The sequence below is a fragment of the Somniosus microcephalus genome, chromosome 20 (genome assembly GCF_052327205.1).
Source record: "Somniosus microcephalus isolate GS21.2 chromosome 20, FLI_Smic_1.0, whole genome shotgun sequence".
Taxonomy (NCBI): domain Eukaryota; kingdom Metazoa; phylum Chordata; class Chondrichthyes; order Squaliformes; family Somniosidae; genus Somniosus; species Somniosus microcephalus.
The window spans coordinates 27816348-27834570 of NC_141006.1; positions in this window are offsets into that span (position 1 = coordinate 27816348).

The window sequence follows — 18223 nt, forward strand, 5'->3', positions numbered from 1 at the left end:
TTGCGTCTCGGTCACTAACCTCAGCCGAGCGTAAGTATGCCCAGATTGACAGGGAGGCCCTCAGCCTAGTGTGGGGAGTGAAAAAGTTCAACCACTATCTGCACGGGCAGAAGTTCACCTTGCTGACGGACCACCAACCACTTGTCTCCATCTTTAATCCAAAGAAGGGCGTGCCAGTGATGACTGCGCAACGGCTACAAAGATGTTTGCTTTTTCTAGGGGCGAACCAATATGAAATCGAGTATAAGGGCACGAAACAGCATGGAAACGCTGATGGGCTATCACACCTGCCACTGCCTACTGCGGAGGAAACACCAGCAGTGGACCCTGTCAAAATATTTCATTCGACTATAATTGAACGCTTGCCAGTAACTAACGCTGATAGAGAGAAGGAGACCTGAAATGACCCGACACTGTCTCGGGTATATGACCTGACAGTGAAGGGATGGCCAACACATGGCGACTCACTGTTGCCAGCATTCTCATCCAGAAGAGAACAGCTGTCAGTATGCCAGGGGACCTTGATGTCTGGATCCCGAGTGGTAAATCCACCCAAGTTAAGGGAGAGAGTGCTCAATGAACTTCAAGAAGACCATCCGGGAGGGGTGAAAATGAAAAGCCTTGCTAGGGCTTATCTGTGGTGGCCGGGGATCGATCAGCAAATCGAGGACCTGACAAAGAGCTGCTCAGGATGCCAGAAGGTCCAAAATGCACCACCACATGCCCCTCTACACCCATGGGAGTGGCCCTCATCTCCATGGCAACGGGTGCATATTGATTTTGCTGGTCCATTCATGGACTCAATGTTCCTACTAGCCGTGGATGCGCACTCGAAATGGCCTGAGGTGATCAAAATGTCATCCACCACCACGGCGAAAACTATTGCAGTCCTACGGACCATATTTGCCAGGAACGGCTTGCCAGAGCAGATTTGCTCTGATAACGGACCACAGTTTTTGTCCAAAGAGTTTCGAAGATTCATGAAAAGGAATGGGGTAAGGCATTACACATCCGCCCCGTATCATCCAGCCACAAATGGATTGGCTGAGAGGTTTGTACAAACCTTTAAGAAAGCAGTAAGGGCCATGTGCGATGACGACATTCCACTGCAGCATAAGGTGGACAATTTCCTGTTAGCCTACAGAAATGCGACACATGCAGTCACCAACCTGACCCCGGCCATGATGTTCTTTAACCGAAGGTTGAGATCTCGTCTGGATTTGCTCAGACCAAATGTACGAAGAGATGTTGAGAATAAGCAATTCCAGCACATCAATGAGAAGCCGACAAGGAGCTTCAATGTAGGGCAACCAGTCTTGGCCCGCGACTACCGAACAGAGAAATGGCAACCAGGAACGATATGCACATGGCAGGGGCCACTAATGTACACAGTGGATGTTGGGGAGAACATTGTGAGACGCCATGTCGACCAGATCCTAGAGTCACAGGAACGAGTCAACCCCATGTCTCGCACACCTGGTGATGAACCCAACATACAGGTAGCATCTACCCCAGAAACAGTAGCATCGGAAGCTGATGAACCAACTGACGACAAGGGGCCTCCGCACCAAGAACAAGACACTCAGGAAAGGCGCTATCCAGAAAGGATCTGGAAGCCGCCCCAAAGACTGAATTTATAAATGGACTATTTTCAGTTAATGTGCATGTTAAAAGTGTTAATTGTTAAATGAATGTTATGGTACTGTCAATCTAAAAGGGGAGGAATTGTAGTGTATGTACCTTTAAGGGGAGAACTACTTTTTACAGCTCCTGTATACTGTAGTACCGGCAGTGACCACACCTGTATATAAACCCTGAGTCGGGATCTGTACATTTAGTTTTAGAGTAACCCTCATCCAGTAAATACCTGTTGATTGTTCCTGCAGTCTCGTGTCTAGTTATTGAAGGACACACAACATCAAAAATACACGGATCTAACAAAAACAAGGATTTTTTGTTGCTGTTGCTTCCTGCTCTCATTCTGATTAAGCTTCCCATTTCCACCTATCTTACACCTTCCTTTGAATTATTCACGCCCCTCTTGGCTCTTCACTCATATCTATTACAAGATCATTAACTCATACAAGAACTTCAATTATGTTTTGTTCCTCCTTTAACCCATGCCTCCATCTCCAGTGTATCTGCTCCAAGGACTCCATTTTCCAATTCAGTTTTCAAAATGTTGTTTTTATCCTGATTCAAGTTTTTTTCATCTGTGGTCAGTGGGGCCCTTGACCATGTCTGCTCCATTTCCTGGGTCTCCACTCTCACCCTTGTCCCCCTCCCAACAATGACAGGGTTCTTCTTGTCCTCAGTTTCTACTCTAGTATTCAAATCTTGTTTTCAAATCTCTCCGTGGCCTCGCCCCTTCCTATCACTGTAATCTCCTTCAGCCCCACAACCCCCTGAGATATCTGCGCTCCTCTAATTCTGACCTCTTGAGCATCCCTGATTATAATCGTTCAACCTTTAGTGGCCATTCCTTCTGTTGCCTAGGCCCTAAGCTCTGGAATTCCCTCCCTAAACCTCTCCGCATCTCTACCTCTCTTTCCTCCTTTAAGATGCTCCTTAAAACCTACTTCTTTGACCAAGCTTTTGGTAACCTGCCCTAATTTATCCTTATGTGGATCGGTGTCAAAACTGTTGTCTTAAAATACTCCTGTGCAGCGCCTTGGGATGTTTTACTACATTAAAGGCACTATATAAATACATGTTGTTGTTGTAGTAGTAATCTCCACCAGATCATCTTCTATTATTTCCATCGTATGCAACATGATCCAAACACCAAACATATTTTCCCCTCTCTCCTTTCCAGAGGGACCATTCACTTCCAATATCTTTGTTCACTCTTCCACCACCATCATTTCTGGATACCTTTCCCCTGAAATTTTCCCCCCATGCAACCTGTCTATTCACCTCTCCCCATACCACTGACCAGGGCCCCAAACAGTTCTTCAATGGGTGACAGTAAGTCACATGTACCTCCTTCTATCTGTTATACTGTGCGCGCTACTGACTGTGTACTGCCTCTACACTGGGCAGCCAAAGTGTAGATCAGATGATTGTTTTGCGAAATGTCTCCATTCTGTCTGCAAACATGATCCAGACCTCCCTGGCTCACTGCGTGAACTCCTCCTCCCATTCCCACCCTTTGCCCTCCCACACTCTTGTTTTCTTGTGCACTGGACTCAGTGGATGGAACATTTCCCCCTGTGCATTGGAAGCTGGCCAGGCGCTTCTCCCCATGGAAGATCTATCCTAATATCTCATCTTTCTCTGGTCTCTATACTCTCTGCAGCTGCTGATGTCATTAGCTGCAGCATTTCCTTTCATGAAAGTGCTATTACCTGTACTATTTATTCTGGCAAGAGACAAGGACACTGTCAAAATATGACTAATTATGGATTAATTGGAATTATATTTTAGTACACTGCTGTGTTTTAGTATCTGAATGACTTGATACTGTTGCTAAACTGAAGTCTAATCACAGTATTGGGGGTCGCACCAATTAAGGTTCAACAGGTATTTCCATCGCCGGCCAATTCTTTCTTGGCTGTAATTATTTTCCAAATGGTTAGCTTTAATCGCTTTCTGTATGTTCATTTGAATACTGATTGACGTTATCCATTAGCGATGCATATTATCTAATTATTTTGGAGCTAACAAATTTAAAGTACAGGACCGTGGATTCCAAAAGCAATACAATAGGACTGAACGTGCCCCAGATTGTGCTTTAGCCCTGCAGATGGTCCGTACGTCTGTTTATTTCATAATTTTTCACAAGAGGAAATGAGCAGTTTTAGGCCTCAAGTGGTAACCACAAAAAATACTTTTTTTTTTTAATTGCTTGAAAATCAGCAAATTGTCGATTTGGGTCAAACATGGTTGATGGTCACGCCAGTACAGGTGCAGCAATGGTCACTAAAAGGGGATGAAACTTGCTAGTATATCTTTAAAGCAATGTTCTCAAAATTAACAATGGCACCAGCCATGGCTCAGTTGGTGGGCGAAATTAATTATCGTCCAGGAATGGGCGCCAACTTTGAAAAAGTTTGAGATTTAGCGCCAGGCGCTAATGAATCTCACTGCACGCAAAATTCATTGTCATCGCTCAAAGAAAGGATGGGAGCGCTAAATCAAGCGCTAACGGCCTAGCTCAGTGGCATTAGACTCAAAGCACTAAGCAATTTCAGGTGCAATCTATTTGCTAGTCATCATTGCCACAGACTCTTTCCAGTTCTTAAAGGAGAGGTTCATAATGCTCCTCAAGAACCTCACTCTCAGCATTGCTGGTTCTGCAGCTGTCTCAGCGAGCATCAGAAGGCCAATGAGAAGGAACCGGACCACTGAAGGAGGTGTCATTATGGCAGATCAACGGAGAGAGCTCGCAGATTCAGCGACCATGCATTGGAGGCGGTGCTGTGCCCAGCAAGTGGCAGGAGGCCCTTGCCGCAAGTCTTCCGTGCCATGTGGTGGGAGGTAGCCCAGCAGGTCCCGGGCAGCACTGTGGTCACCAGGACCCACAGACAGTGCAGGAAGAAATTTAACAACCTCACTCGGGTAGTCAGGGTGAGTCAATGTTTCAACAAATGCTACATACCACCATCTGAACCTCAGTCTGCACACACTGCCCAAAGCACCACACCCCCAGCACTCACCCACCAACAATCTCTACCTACCAACACTCACACCCACACCTCACACCTTGCACACAATGACAGCTATTCAACTATGGTAGACACATCTCCCAAACTTATTGCTCCACTCACTCACACACTTTCCTCTCTCTTGCAGACCAAGGCCGCTCACAACAGGAGGGAGCAGGAGTGCACAGGTGGGGGACAACCTGACACTCAACCACTTTCTGAGCTGGTGGAAAGAGTGCTGCAAATCATTGGGTGCCAGGTGGTGGGCGCCATGGCCACTGGCGACATTGACCCCCTTGGTGACAACAACGGTATGTTTATTCCTACTCCATCTTCTCACATCCCACTGCCCCCTCACCCCACAAGCCTTTCCCACGTTCCAGCTAATCATGCTGTATGCATGCCTTTCTCCCTTCCTGCCACCCTCCCCTCACCTTAACCCGACTCTTGTGCCTTTATGCTTTCAGCTACAGGAAACTCTCTTTTTACCGGCACCTAAATAACTGGAAATCTCTCTTAACCGGCAACATTCAGGAGTAGGTTCAGGTAAGTTTTACTTCATATTAGTGGCCATGTAACCGGGGTTCCTGGATCTGTGGCCATGTAGCCGGGGTTCCTGCACCTGCTGCCATGGGATGCCTGGATCTATGGCCTTGTACGGGGCTCTTGTACCTTAGTAAGTATACCTCTCTGTAATCCGGACTTTTTGATCAACCGGCACCACGCCGGTCCCGTCGGTGCCGGATAAAAAAGAGTTTCCTGTAATAAGCAAGCACCTGAGCAGCCTGTCACTGAGGGCACTGTTGAGAGCGAGGTGGAAGACGAGGAGGATGGAGAACACACCGTGTCACTGCTTGTCTCACCCGCAGGCACCAGCTCAGATACTGGCATTACGCATTATTTAGAGGCTAGTATAGTAGCAGGATCTGCACAGAGTGATGCACCAGGGGCGAGCAGGCTGCAGCAAGGCCAGGGGGAAAGGGTAGCTTGAGAGCCAGCTCCCAGAGGGCGAGTTCACGCGCGAGTTCTGCTGCCAGGACTCAGATGAGGACCTCAGTGGCGAAGCCTTTAGAAGAAGGGTGGTGGACATGCACATGGAGATGATGGGGTAGATCTTCATAAAGCTGTCAGGAAGGAGGTGGGACTACAACTTTCGGCTTTTAGTCCCGCCTACATCGACGTTCGGCCAATCCACGCAATTTTCCCTTGATTGACCTTGTTAAGCCCGCCCAGCGGGCTCAGCAGGCCAATAAAGGGCCACCCGGCAACAGGTGATGTCACAGACTGAAATTTCATCTGTCAAGAGGTCTTGGCAGATGAAATATCAGTGTTTCACAGCTGTTTGAAGCTGTCAAACACTGACAGTCTGACTTCTAACCTGAGTCCTTCTACACAGACTCAGTTAGAACTGTCACTGGCAATGAAAGCTGAAGGCTGTCACTTTTGACAGCTCGCAGCCATTTTGCTTTCAGTGCCGGCTGAGTGATGGACTCCTGAAACCTAGAGGAAGAAAGGCTGTTAAGATAAGTACAGGTAATTTAAACTTCTTTACATACTTAAGACACACCAAACACACTTACCTTTGCGCTCATGCACCCATCACTCACCTGAACACCGACATTGCGACCCCTCCAAGTCCTTCAACCCGACGGCCCGCCTGCTCCAACCTGGCATGGTTTGGAGCCGTCGGGAATCCCACACGACACCCCTCAAAATAGGGATTAGGCTAAAAACTGCCTGTTAACTACCAGTTAATTGGCACTAATCCCTTCCCGCCTCGGGTCGGCGGGTCCCAGTGCGGGGCGGGTATCCGCCTCCCCTGAAACTTACGTGGAGACGGGTTTTTGGCGGGTTGGTGGCGGGACCCCCGATTTCAGGATTTCACCCCCCCCCACATGCTTGAAACCCCGCCTGACGGCTCCAGGAAAATCAACCCCGATAGGTGCAATGGCAAGGATGGCTGAGAGCATCTCGGCAATGATAAGGAACGTGGAGGAGTATGTTATGTATTATATGTTCTCCTCCCACCTGCGGTGGTGCTGTCACAGCAGATGAATGGTTGGGTTTGTTCTCTTTTGTTCTGTACTTTTCTCCAGCACTTTCCTTTTGAATAAAGAAGCAGCATGTTTGCAATCTTGGGGTTCTGAGCACTAATTGTGTTTAGGTATAACGGCACAGGTACAGACACAACAAAGTGGTGACGAGGATGGGATGAATCTGCATTGTGGGAACTTTCTTGTATTCAACTACAAAACACTCGGAACAGAGATTGCAGCATTACATTAACGTTACGGGTGCAGTGAGTAAACAGAAATTAAAATTTGAAACGTGAGATGGCTGCTATATTCGGAAACATCGGTGATTTTGATGAAAATGTTGAGCAATGGAGCGCTTATACGGAACGTTTTGACTATTTTGTTTTGGCGAAGGCGGTGGCAAACGATAAGGTCATGCCTACCATTTTGAGTATAATGGGAGCAAAGACATTCAATTTACTGCGCAGCCTTGTACAGCCAGTTAAGCCAGGCACTAAAACATACAAACAACTAGTGGAAATTCTTGGAGCACATTATTCACCAACACCTCCGGTTATTGCTGAGAGATTTAGATTTCACAAACAGAATCAAGAGGAGGGAGAAACAGTGACTATGTTTATTGCTGCTTTGAAAAGGTTGTCAGAACACTGCGAGTTCAAGGAGGTGCTGAATGACACCATTAGAGACAGACTTGTGTGTGGTCTGCAAAGTGCAGCCACACAGAAGCGCCTTCTTACTGAGGACAACCTTACTCTTGAAAAGGCCATTGAAGTTAGTGTCTCCATGGAGATGGCGGAAAAGGAGGCTCACCAGTTTAGTTCAACAGGGAGAGTTCACAAGGTGTCGTTTCAGCCTAAAGGTGCGCGGAAAGGCACATGTTACCGTTGTGGAAAAACAGGCCATCACACTAATGACTGCTGGTGTACGGAGCTGGAATGCCGAAACTGTGGCAAAAGGGTCACATTGAACGTGCCTGTAGAGGTAAAAAAAGAACAGACAGAGCTGGGAAGCATGAAAACAAAATTTCTGAATTTGGACAAGAGAAGAAAAGGAGTGTTCATTCAGTGCAGCATGATGGAACAAGCAAAACAGAGGGGAGCAACACCTCTGAGGAGGAAGAGGTGCACATACTGATGGTTGCAGGTGGTCCAAATGGCTACTGTGTGTCACCACTGGTGGAGGGACAATCAGTGCGGATGGAGGGGGACACAGGAGCGGCTGTGTCCCTTGTTTCAGACACTGTCTACAACAAAATGCTAAAGCACCTTACCCTTCAGCCAACAAACATTGTGCTAAAGACGTATACCGGCGAACCTGTGGCCATGAGAGGCGCCATTGAGGTGACAGTTAAATTGAACGGACAGACTGCGAAACTGCCACTATATGTGGTAAAGGAAAATTACCCATCTCTACTGGGATGTGCGTGGCTAGAGAAAATCACGCTGGACTGGCCTGCAGTCCGCATGATGTCAAAAGGTGAGTCAGGTCTGACTGCAGTTTTAAACAAACACGCAGAACTCTTCAATGGTGAACTTGGGAGCATGAAAAAGATCAGCGTGAGACTGGACATTAAACCTGACAGCAAGCCGAAGTTTCACAAAGCCCGACCTGTACCCTATGCAATTAGGCCAAAAGTTGAGGCTAACTTAGAGGCCTTAGTCGAGAATGGAGTCCTGGAGCCTGTGAGCGTGAGCAAATGGGCCACACCCATTGTTCCTGTCCTGAAAAAGGATGGATCTATTTGAATCTGCGGGGATTTTAAAGTGACTATTAACCCGGTGCTGTCTGCAGAACAGTACCCTCTTCCCCTCATTGGTGATCTCTTTACGGGCCTGGCCGGAGGGCAAAAGTTCAGCAAAATCGACTTATACCAGGCTTATCTACAAATGCATGTCGATGACAAATCAAAGGAGCTGCTGACAATTGTGACACACAAGGGGCTATACAGGTACTACCGCCTTCCGTTTGGAATTACGTCAGCCCCTGCTCTATTCCAAAGGGCAATGGATCAGATTTTGAGTGGACTGCCAGGAGTCCAGTGCTACCTGGACAACATCCTTGTCACTGGGACAAATGAGGAGGATCATCTTCTGAACTTGGATGCGACACTACAGTGACTGAAAAAGTACGGACTCAGAGTTCGTAAGGACAAATGTGAATTCTTTCAGTCTTCAGTTGAGTACTTGGGGCATGTGATTGACGCTACCAGCCTGCACAAGGCGCCGTCAAAGGCCAAGGTGATCGTGGAGGCCCCAGCACCCCAGAATGTGAGTCAGTTACTTTCATTCCTGGGGCTACTTAACTACTATGGAAAATTTATTCCAGACTTAGCAACATTGCTGAAGCCGCTACATCAGTTGCTATGTCAAGGCAAAACATGGAAATGGACTGAACTGTGCAACGAAGCTTTCGCCCAAGCAAATAAAGCATTGCTGAAGTCGGAAGTCCTGACACACTTTGACCCAAAGCTACCCGTGCAGCTAGCATGTGATGCATTACCATATAGTGTGGGAGCAGTCATATCCCACATCATGCCTTCTGGTGTAGAGAAACCTATCGCCTTCGCATCACGCACCTTGAACAAGGCTGAGAGTAACTATGCACAGATTGAGTGCGAGGCCTTGGGAATCGTTTTTGGAATTCGAAAATTTCATCAGTACCTGTTTGGGAGAAGGTTCACACTCCTGACGGACCACCGTCCATTGACTTCAATCTTCGGGCCCCACACCGGAATTCCGTCTCTTGCTGCAAGCAAGATGCAAAGGTGGGTTTTACTGTTGTCGGGACACACATACGACATCAAATATTGCAAATCAGACTTGCAAGGCAACGCAGACGGTCTCTCGAGGCTGCCCTTACCTGTTACTCCCCCAGAGCCTCGTCAGATAGACATCTTCTACTTCAGACAAGTGGAGGGAGCACCTGTCACTGCAGCTCAGGTGCGAAGGCAAACCCGCAACGATCCAGTCCTGTCTGAGGTAATGGACGATGTCATTCGAGGGAGAGCTACAGGAGATTCTCCTAGTTTGAAACCTTACGTTTCAAAAAGAAATGAGCTCTCCGTCCAGGCAGGTTGTCTTCTCTGGGGACGCCGTGTCATCATTCTGCCACCACTGAGGGAACCTGTACTGCAACAACTTCATACAGGCCACAGTGGGATGGCTCGGATGAAGGAAATGGCAAGAAGCTACTTCTGGTGGCCAGGTCTCGATGGAACTATTGAGGAGAAAGCCAAAACATGTTCCCCCTGTCAAAGGGTCCGGAATGTTCCACAGCTGGCAACCCTACACCCCTGGGATTGGCCTGAAGAAGTGTGGCAGCGCGTACATGTGGACTTCGCCGGTCCTTTCGAAGAGAAGATGTTTATGGTGGTTGTGGACGCTCGTAGCAAGTGGCCAGAGGTTGCTGTGATGAGGTCTACCACGGCAGAGAAAACAATTGAGAAACTTGGTGAGATGTTCAGCCGTTATTGCTCACCAGAACAACTCGTAAGTGACAACGGTCCACTATTTGTGTCACAGGAGGTTGCAACCTTCTTGCAAGTGAATGGTGTCCAACACATCAGGTCTGCGCCCTACCATCCCTCTACTAACGGCCTGGCAGAAAGGTTTGTGCAAACTTTGAAGCACGCCTTGAAGGCATCGCAAGGTCAGGGCTCAATCCACCAATGTCTGAACAGCTTCCTGTTGTCCTACAGGAATGAACCGCATGCCACAACCAAAACTTACCCGCTTCGCTCATGATGAAGAGGCAGTTGCAGACAAGTTTTGACTTACTCAAACCTCCAAGGGCAGAGCAAGTTGTCCAACGTCAACAACCAGCTCAAATTGAAAGAAGAGAGAAAAGAGCCAAGGAGAGACAGTTTCATCCGGGAGAGCACGTCCTAGCTCGAAACTACAACACTGGACCGAAATGGGTTCCTGCTACGGTGATCGCGCAGACGGGCCCTGTGTCTTACACGGTTGAGACTGCTGAGGATGTCGTCTGGAGAAGACACACTGATCAACTGTTGCTAGGAGCAGAGACAGCCACAGAGGTTCCAACGGCTGGTTGGCCTGAACTGTTTCCGGGTGATACCGCAAACCAGCATCCTTCGCCACAGTGCTCTTCTCCAACACAGGAAGTCAAAGAGACTGTTCCACCTGTGCATACTCCTGACTTTCGACTGACACAGGCACCTTCTCCATCCAAGCTTGTGTCAATGCCTACTGCTGTGGAAGCCAGCGATGACCACCGGTATCCTGTCAGAGCGCGGCGGCCTCCAAGACGCTTGGATCTGTAGGCTTAGCGACTTACCCACAGGACTGGGGCAGAATAAACCCCAGGGTAAAGTGAGGGTTTGAGGCAGTCTACCTCTACCCTTGGTTAGTTGAGTGCATTGAAAGTAACTTACCTGTTGAGGAATAATGTGGACATTTCATTTAAGAGGGGAGGAATATGTTATGTATTATGTGTTCTCCTCCCACCTGCGGTGGCGCTGTCACAGCAGATGAATGGTTGGGTTTGTTCTCTTTTGTTCTGTACTTTTCTCCAGAACTTTCCTTTTGAATAAAGAAGCAGCATGTTTGCAATCTTGGGGTTCTGAGCACTAATTGTTGTAATGATATCAGCAAATAGTGATGTTATTTGCCTGTTCGATTATGATGTCTTAATAGCATGATTGCAGGTATTGATTACTTATGCCTGACCAGCAGAGGTCATGTGACCGAGAGAAGCAAGGCAGAGAGTTTTACTTTCACTTTGATTCTAGCTGCATCACAGTATAGAGTGTTCTGTAAAAAGGCTGTTAAAAAGAGTTGAATAGACTTTAGATTAAAACAACTTTCTCTTTCAAGAAATGAGTCTTTATTGAACCCAAAAAGAAATCAAAACATGATGTCAGAAGTGGCTGAAAGAAAAAAAAAAATCTGAAGTTAGCAACTTGATGGGACAGTGCAAGCAGTTGTGGCAAGTAAGCGAAATCAGCTCTCCACAGATTAGCAAGCCAGAAGAGAACATTGTTGCTTACCATTAGAGAATAGCTAACGAAGTGAAAAAATGGAAGGTTTACACCCACCGGCGACGCTTCAATTGTCAGGTAATGTGGCTGAAAATTGGAGAAGGTTCAAACAACGTTTAGAGTTGTATTTATCAGCAATCGGAGCTGAAGAGAAAAGTGATGATGTAAAAGCGTCACTGTTCTTACATGTCGTGGGTGATGAAGCGCTGGAGGTATATAATAACTTCACATTTGCTGTTGATGGAGACAAAATGAAGCTAGATAAAATAATGGAACAGTTTGAGGCCTACTGCATACCTAAACGCAACGTTACGTTTGAGAGGCACAAATTTTTCACATGTGTACAGAAAATCGGCGAGACTATTGATCAGTATGTGACTGAACTGAGAAACCGGAGCAAATCGTGTGAATTTGGGGGACTCTCAGACTCGCTGATAAAAGACAGACTGGTGTGTGGTATTCGAGATAATGGTCTAAGGGAAAGGCTGCTAAGAGAGCAAGATCTAGACCTGGGAAAAGCCATAGCACTGTGTAGGGTTACAGAGACTGTGAAGTTGCAGGCAAAGGAGCTGTTCAGTGACAGTAGCTGCAACGTGGATGCAGTGAGAAAGAACGCATACAAACCGTTTAACAAAGAGAGCGCCAAAGTGAAAAAAGAGACGTGGCCAGCAAACAAAAATGAAAGAGACAATCGGAAGTCATGTAATCGATGTAGTACACAGCATCCACCAAGAAAGTGTCCAGCATATGGTAAAACATGCAATAGATGCAACAAAAACAACCATTATGCCCGTTGCTGTAAGAACCAAACGCAACAAAGCAAGGTCCATACAGTAGATGAAAGCGAGATAGAGGAATTCTATGTAGATGTGGTGTCTGAAAACAAAAAAGAAGAAAGAGACTGGATGTTGACACTAAAAGTGAATGACATACACATTCCATTTAAATTGGATACTGGAGCACAAGTTAATGTGATATCAGAGACCGATTTTAAGAGAATTAGACCCAGACCAAAGTTACATAGAATACAAGTGAAAGTGACCGGATACTCAGGTACTGATATACCAGTGAAAGGAAAATGCATTGTCAAAGTAACACACAAGGACAGAGAGCACACGCTAGCATTAATCGTGGTGCCAAAGGATGTGCAAGCCATACCAGGTTTAAAAGCCTGTGAGAGACTGAACCTGGTAAAGAGAGTCCTCGTTGTGGAAAGCGAAGGAGAGACAGTCTATGATGAACTCATGAAAGAGTACAAAGACCTATTTAAGGGTCTAGGCTGCATTCCAGGAGAACACACGATCAGAGTAGATAAAAGTATGACACCGGTCATACATCCATGTAGAAAAGTTCCGTTTGCTCTTCAAAAGCAACTGAAGACAGAGTTGGACAGGATGGAAAGCGTGAACATGATTCAGAAGATAGATGAGCCAACTGAGTGGGTGAGTTCCCTCGTCGTAGTGGACAAAAAGAATGGAAAGCTCAGAATTTGCCTGGATCCAAGAGATCTAAACAGAGCAATAAAGAGAGAGCACTTCAAGCTTCCTACACGTGAGGAAATCATGGCACAGTTTGCAAATGCAAAATATTTCAGCAAGTTAGATGCATCCTCCGGATTTTGGCAGATGAAGCAAGTTCAAGACTGTGCACGTTCAACACTCCATTTGGCAGATACAGATTCCTAAGGTTACCATTTGGCATTGCCTCAGCTCCTGAAGTGTATCACAAGACTATCCATATGATCTATGAGCACCTGGAGGGAGTTGATATATCAATGGATGACATCATAGTATGGGGAACCACGAGAACTGAGCATGACGAGAGACTGAAAAAAGTGCTGGAAGCAACAAGGAAAACAAACCTGAAGCTGAATAGAGAGAAATGCCAGCTCGGGGTGACAGAACTGACATTCGTGGGAGATATCCTTAGCAGTGAGGGCATCAGACTAGATCCCAGAAAGGTGTCCGCCATTGAGAATATGCCAAGGCCACAATGCAAAAAGGACGTGCAGAGGTTTAATGGAATGATCAACTACATGGGTAAATTCATATCCAACCTCTCAGAAAAAATAGCGCCACTGAGAAGACTAACTGAAAAGAACATAGAATGGGAATGGAATCATGAGCATGAGAAGTCATGGAGCGATCTGAAGAAACTGCTCACAGAGGAACCTGTTCTGAGGTTTTATGACCCAGCGAGACCCATCAAGATATCATCAGATGCATCACAGAGTGGGCTCGGTGCCGTTCTTCTGCAACAATATGACTACTGGCAACCTATTGCATATGCATCGCGCTCAATGACAGATGCGGAGACGCGATATGCTCAAATAGAAAAGGAGCTGCTCAGCATCACATACACCTGTGAAAGATTTCACCAGTTTGTGGCAGGACAAGCAATCAGTGTAGAGACTGACCATAAGCTCTTGATTGCATTGTTCCAAAAGCCACTGTATAGCTGTCCGCTTAGAATACAAAGAATGATGATCAGGCTGCAACGCTATACACTGAATGTTGCATACACACCGGGTAAGCTGATGTATACAGCAGACACGTTGTCCAGAGCTGTTGATCCAAGTGAGCCCGCAAACACCACAATGGATGAAAAAGTGAACGCCTACGTGGACATGATCACAAGTGCACTGCCCATAGCAGATGCAAAAATGGAGCTCATAAAGACTGAAACAGACAAAGATGAAACAATGAGACGACTGAGAAAAAGCATCTTGGATGGATGGCCCAACATGAAGCAAGACTGCTCACCTGACATGGCAGAGTACTGGAACTGCAGGGCGGAACTATCAGTGGTCGAAGACATCATCTACAAAGGAAGTAAAATAGTTATCCCAAAGAGTCTGAGAAGAGAGATGCTAAAAAAGATCCATGGAGGACATCTGGGAATCGAAAAGTGTAAGACAAGAGCACGAGAGGTGATGTACTGGCCACGAATGAACCAAGATGTGACAAATGAGGTGTCAAACTGCACAATATGCCTGAAATATCGAGCAAGCAATCCAGTAGAACCACTAAAGCCACACCCAGCACCAGACAGACCTTACCAGAAGGTAGGCGCTGACCTATTCGTATGTCAAGGGAAGGACTATCTTGTCGTCACAGACTATTACTCCCTGTATCCAGAGGTTTGTAGACTGTACACCACCACTGCAGAAGCTGTGATAAGAAGTATGAAAGCCATATTCTCCAGACATGGCGTGGCAAGCGAGGTCTTCACAGACAATGGACCCCAGTTTAACAATGCAAATTTCCGACACTTTGCCAAAGAGTGGGACTTTGTCCACACAACGTCAAGTCCTCACTATCCACAGTCCAATGGACTAGTGGAAAAATCGGTCCAGACAGTGAAAAGACTGATGTACAAGGCAAAAGACAGTGGAACTGACTTCTACCAAAGCATGCTTGTATACCGCACAACGCCGCTCGAGTGTGGTATGTCACCAGCCCAACTCCTGATGGGACGTCGGCTAAGGTCAAACCTACCCATCCCGGAGAACCTCCTGAAAACAAAAGAGGGGGAGAAAGTGAGGAAGTTCAAAGAGCAACAGAAAGAAAAGCAAAAGTACTACTATGACAGAGGAACACAAAACCTACCTGAACTCCACACTGGTGACCAAGTAAGGTTGAAAGACAAAACAAACACATGGACTCAGAAGGGAACTGTCCTGAGTGAAGTTCAACCAAGATCATACACCATTCAGACAGATGAGGGTGCTGTTCTGAGAAGAAATCGTCGAGATCTTCTCATGGGACCAGCCACAGCAGGTCAAGAGACTGATACTGGTGAACAACCTGCTCACACAGCTGAGAACCAATCATCTGAGGCAACAACTCAGATTCAAGGACAATCAATCAGAAAATCCTCAAGACACGTGAAGCCTCCTGAAAGACTCATTGAGCAAATTTAAGGACTATTGTTAAAGAAGGAAGTAATGTTATCTTATTCTTTCTTCTAGTTCTAGTGTATTGACATATTTCATGTGAACACACAAAGCAAGGGTAAAAAACCTTGATCATGATAATGATAATGTAAGTTCATTAAGTGTTACAGTTAAAATGCAGATTAATACAAAGAAAACATGTTGTTAGTTAAAAGTAAAATACTTTTGTTTTAAGAAAGGGAGATGTAATGATATCAGCAAATAGTGATGTTATTTGCCTGTTCGATTATGATGTCTTAATAGCATGATTGCAGGTATTGATTACTTATGCCTGACCAGCAGAGGTCATGTGACCGAGAGAAGCAAGGCAGAGAGTTTTACTTTCACTTTAATTCTAGCTGCATCACAGTATAGAGTGTTCTGTAGAAAGGCTGTTAAAAAGAGTTGAATAGACTTTAGATTAAAACAACTTTCTCTTTCAAGAAATGAGTCTTTATTGAACCCAAAAAGAAATCAAAACAATTGTGTTTAGTTATAATGGCACAGGTTCAGACACAACAGAGTCCACCTCCAACATTGCACAGAGCTCTGTGCACACCATGGACACCATCATTTACAGTCTACAAATGATGGTGAACTCCCAGTGAGATCGTGGTGACCCAGACCTCATGCTGCATGTAATGGGTGATGTCAGAGCTTCCATTGAAACCCAGGCAGGAGCCACGCAACATCTTAGTGCTGTAATGCAGTCTATGCTTGGTGCCATCGATTCTCAGACTGCTCTCATGCAGTCTCAGCTTGATGCCATGCAAGCTTTGGCTGCTGCCATTGTGGCTGGGTCGACCACCGTCCACTGCGGCTTTCACGGTGTCGCAGCAAGCCAGCAATCTGTGTTCTAGCAGATTGCTAGGGATGCTGAGGTGCTGCCCTGGGGGTGTGGCAGTGGGTCAGTGGAGCAGGAACCTGCTGTCCTCTCTCAGGATGACAGCATTCCTGCTCCCACCACTGCCACTCCGCCATTGCCCTTGTCGCTGCCTGTCATCCACCCAGCCCAGACTGCTGCCGCCCAAGCTGAGGTGGTGCAGTCTACAGCCGGGCCTTCCAGGCCCAGAGCTGGTCGAGGACGTCCTGCGAGGCCATCTGAAGTCTTTAGCACGGACAATCAGCAGCCTCCCACCAGCCCTGCTGCAGCCACTGGGCCAACGCTTCATAGGAGCACTAGAGTTGGCAAAGGCACAGTATGGAGGGGCACTAAGGGATTGCACAGGAGTGAATAGCTAATGTTCTTGTTGTAAATAGGTGTTCACTGATTATTGATAAAATTATTAATTCAGTTTGGATTATTTTGTGGTGCGTCTCATTTCAGCTTTGCGCTGTGATATGGCCTGTGACAGGGATGGAATGATGGGAATATGGTGAGCAATGTGGATCTGGGGTTTAATTTATTGGAATCACAGTCCGATGAGGCGCTCATGGTCCAAAAGGGCGATGGAGTGGCTCCCTCCTCCCTCGCTCCTGTTCCTCCTCCTCCACCTCCTCCTCCACCTCCTCCTCCTCGTCTTCCTCTTCCGCCTCATTCTCGACCTCCTCTTCCTCTCCCTCTTCCTTCCCCTGAGGTGGTCCCGCAATCCCTGCTGGCAAGGACTGGGCCCTCATGATGGCCAAGTTGTGGAGCATGCAGCAGACCACGACGAAAGAGGACACTAGCTCAGCCAAGTACTGGAGGGCTCCTCCCGAGCGGTCAAGGCAGCGGAACCATTGCTTGAGCACCCCGATGGTCTGCTCGATTATGTTCCTGGTGGCAGCATGGCTCTCGTTATATGAGTGATGGGGTTGCAGAGGAGAGTCATGAGCCAGGTGGATAGTGGATAGCTCTTGTCTTCGACCAGCCAGCCGCGAGCTTGATGTGGTGGCTGGAAGAGTGCTGGCACACTGGTCCAGCGCATGATGAATGCATCGTGGCTGCTGCCAGGATAGTGGGCATTCACACTGAGGATTCGCTGTCTGTGGTCGCACACTAACTGCACATTAAGTGAGTGGTAGCCTTTGTGGTTACGGAAGACCTCAGGATTGTTAAGCGGAGCCCGCACAGTCACCTTGGTGCAGTCAATGGCGCCCTGCAACATGATGAAGCCCGCTATCCTGGCAAAGCCACATGTACGTTTGTCCTACTTCTCTCTGGTGATGGGTAAGGAAAGGCAGTCCATTCTCCCAGAGAGCCTCAGTGACCTCCTGGATACAGCGATGGACGGCGAACTGCGAGATGTTCGTTAGATTTCCTGTTGCAGACTGGAAGAAACCGCTGGTGAAGTAATTGAGGAAGATGGTGATCTTGACTGCTACTGAGAGAGCCGTGGTTGCACTGATCTGAGGCTCGAGGTCTGGCTGCAGGAGGTGGAAGAGTTCAGTGACCACATCCTTGCTGAAGTGGAGCCTTCAAATGCAGTTCCCCTCGCTTAATTAGAGGTAGGAGAATGATCTTGAAATACCCTCGGAGGGTAGGCTTCCTGTTGAGAGCCCTGATGGCCCTCCTCCTCCCTCTGGGCACATGTTCCAGTCTTTCTCGCTGCCTCTGCTCCCTCCGCAATAGATCCTGGAGGGTGAGGTCGACTGCCAATATAGCCCCCATTAATGTAACGATGTGTAG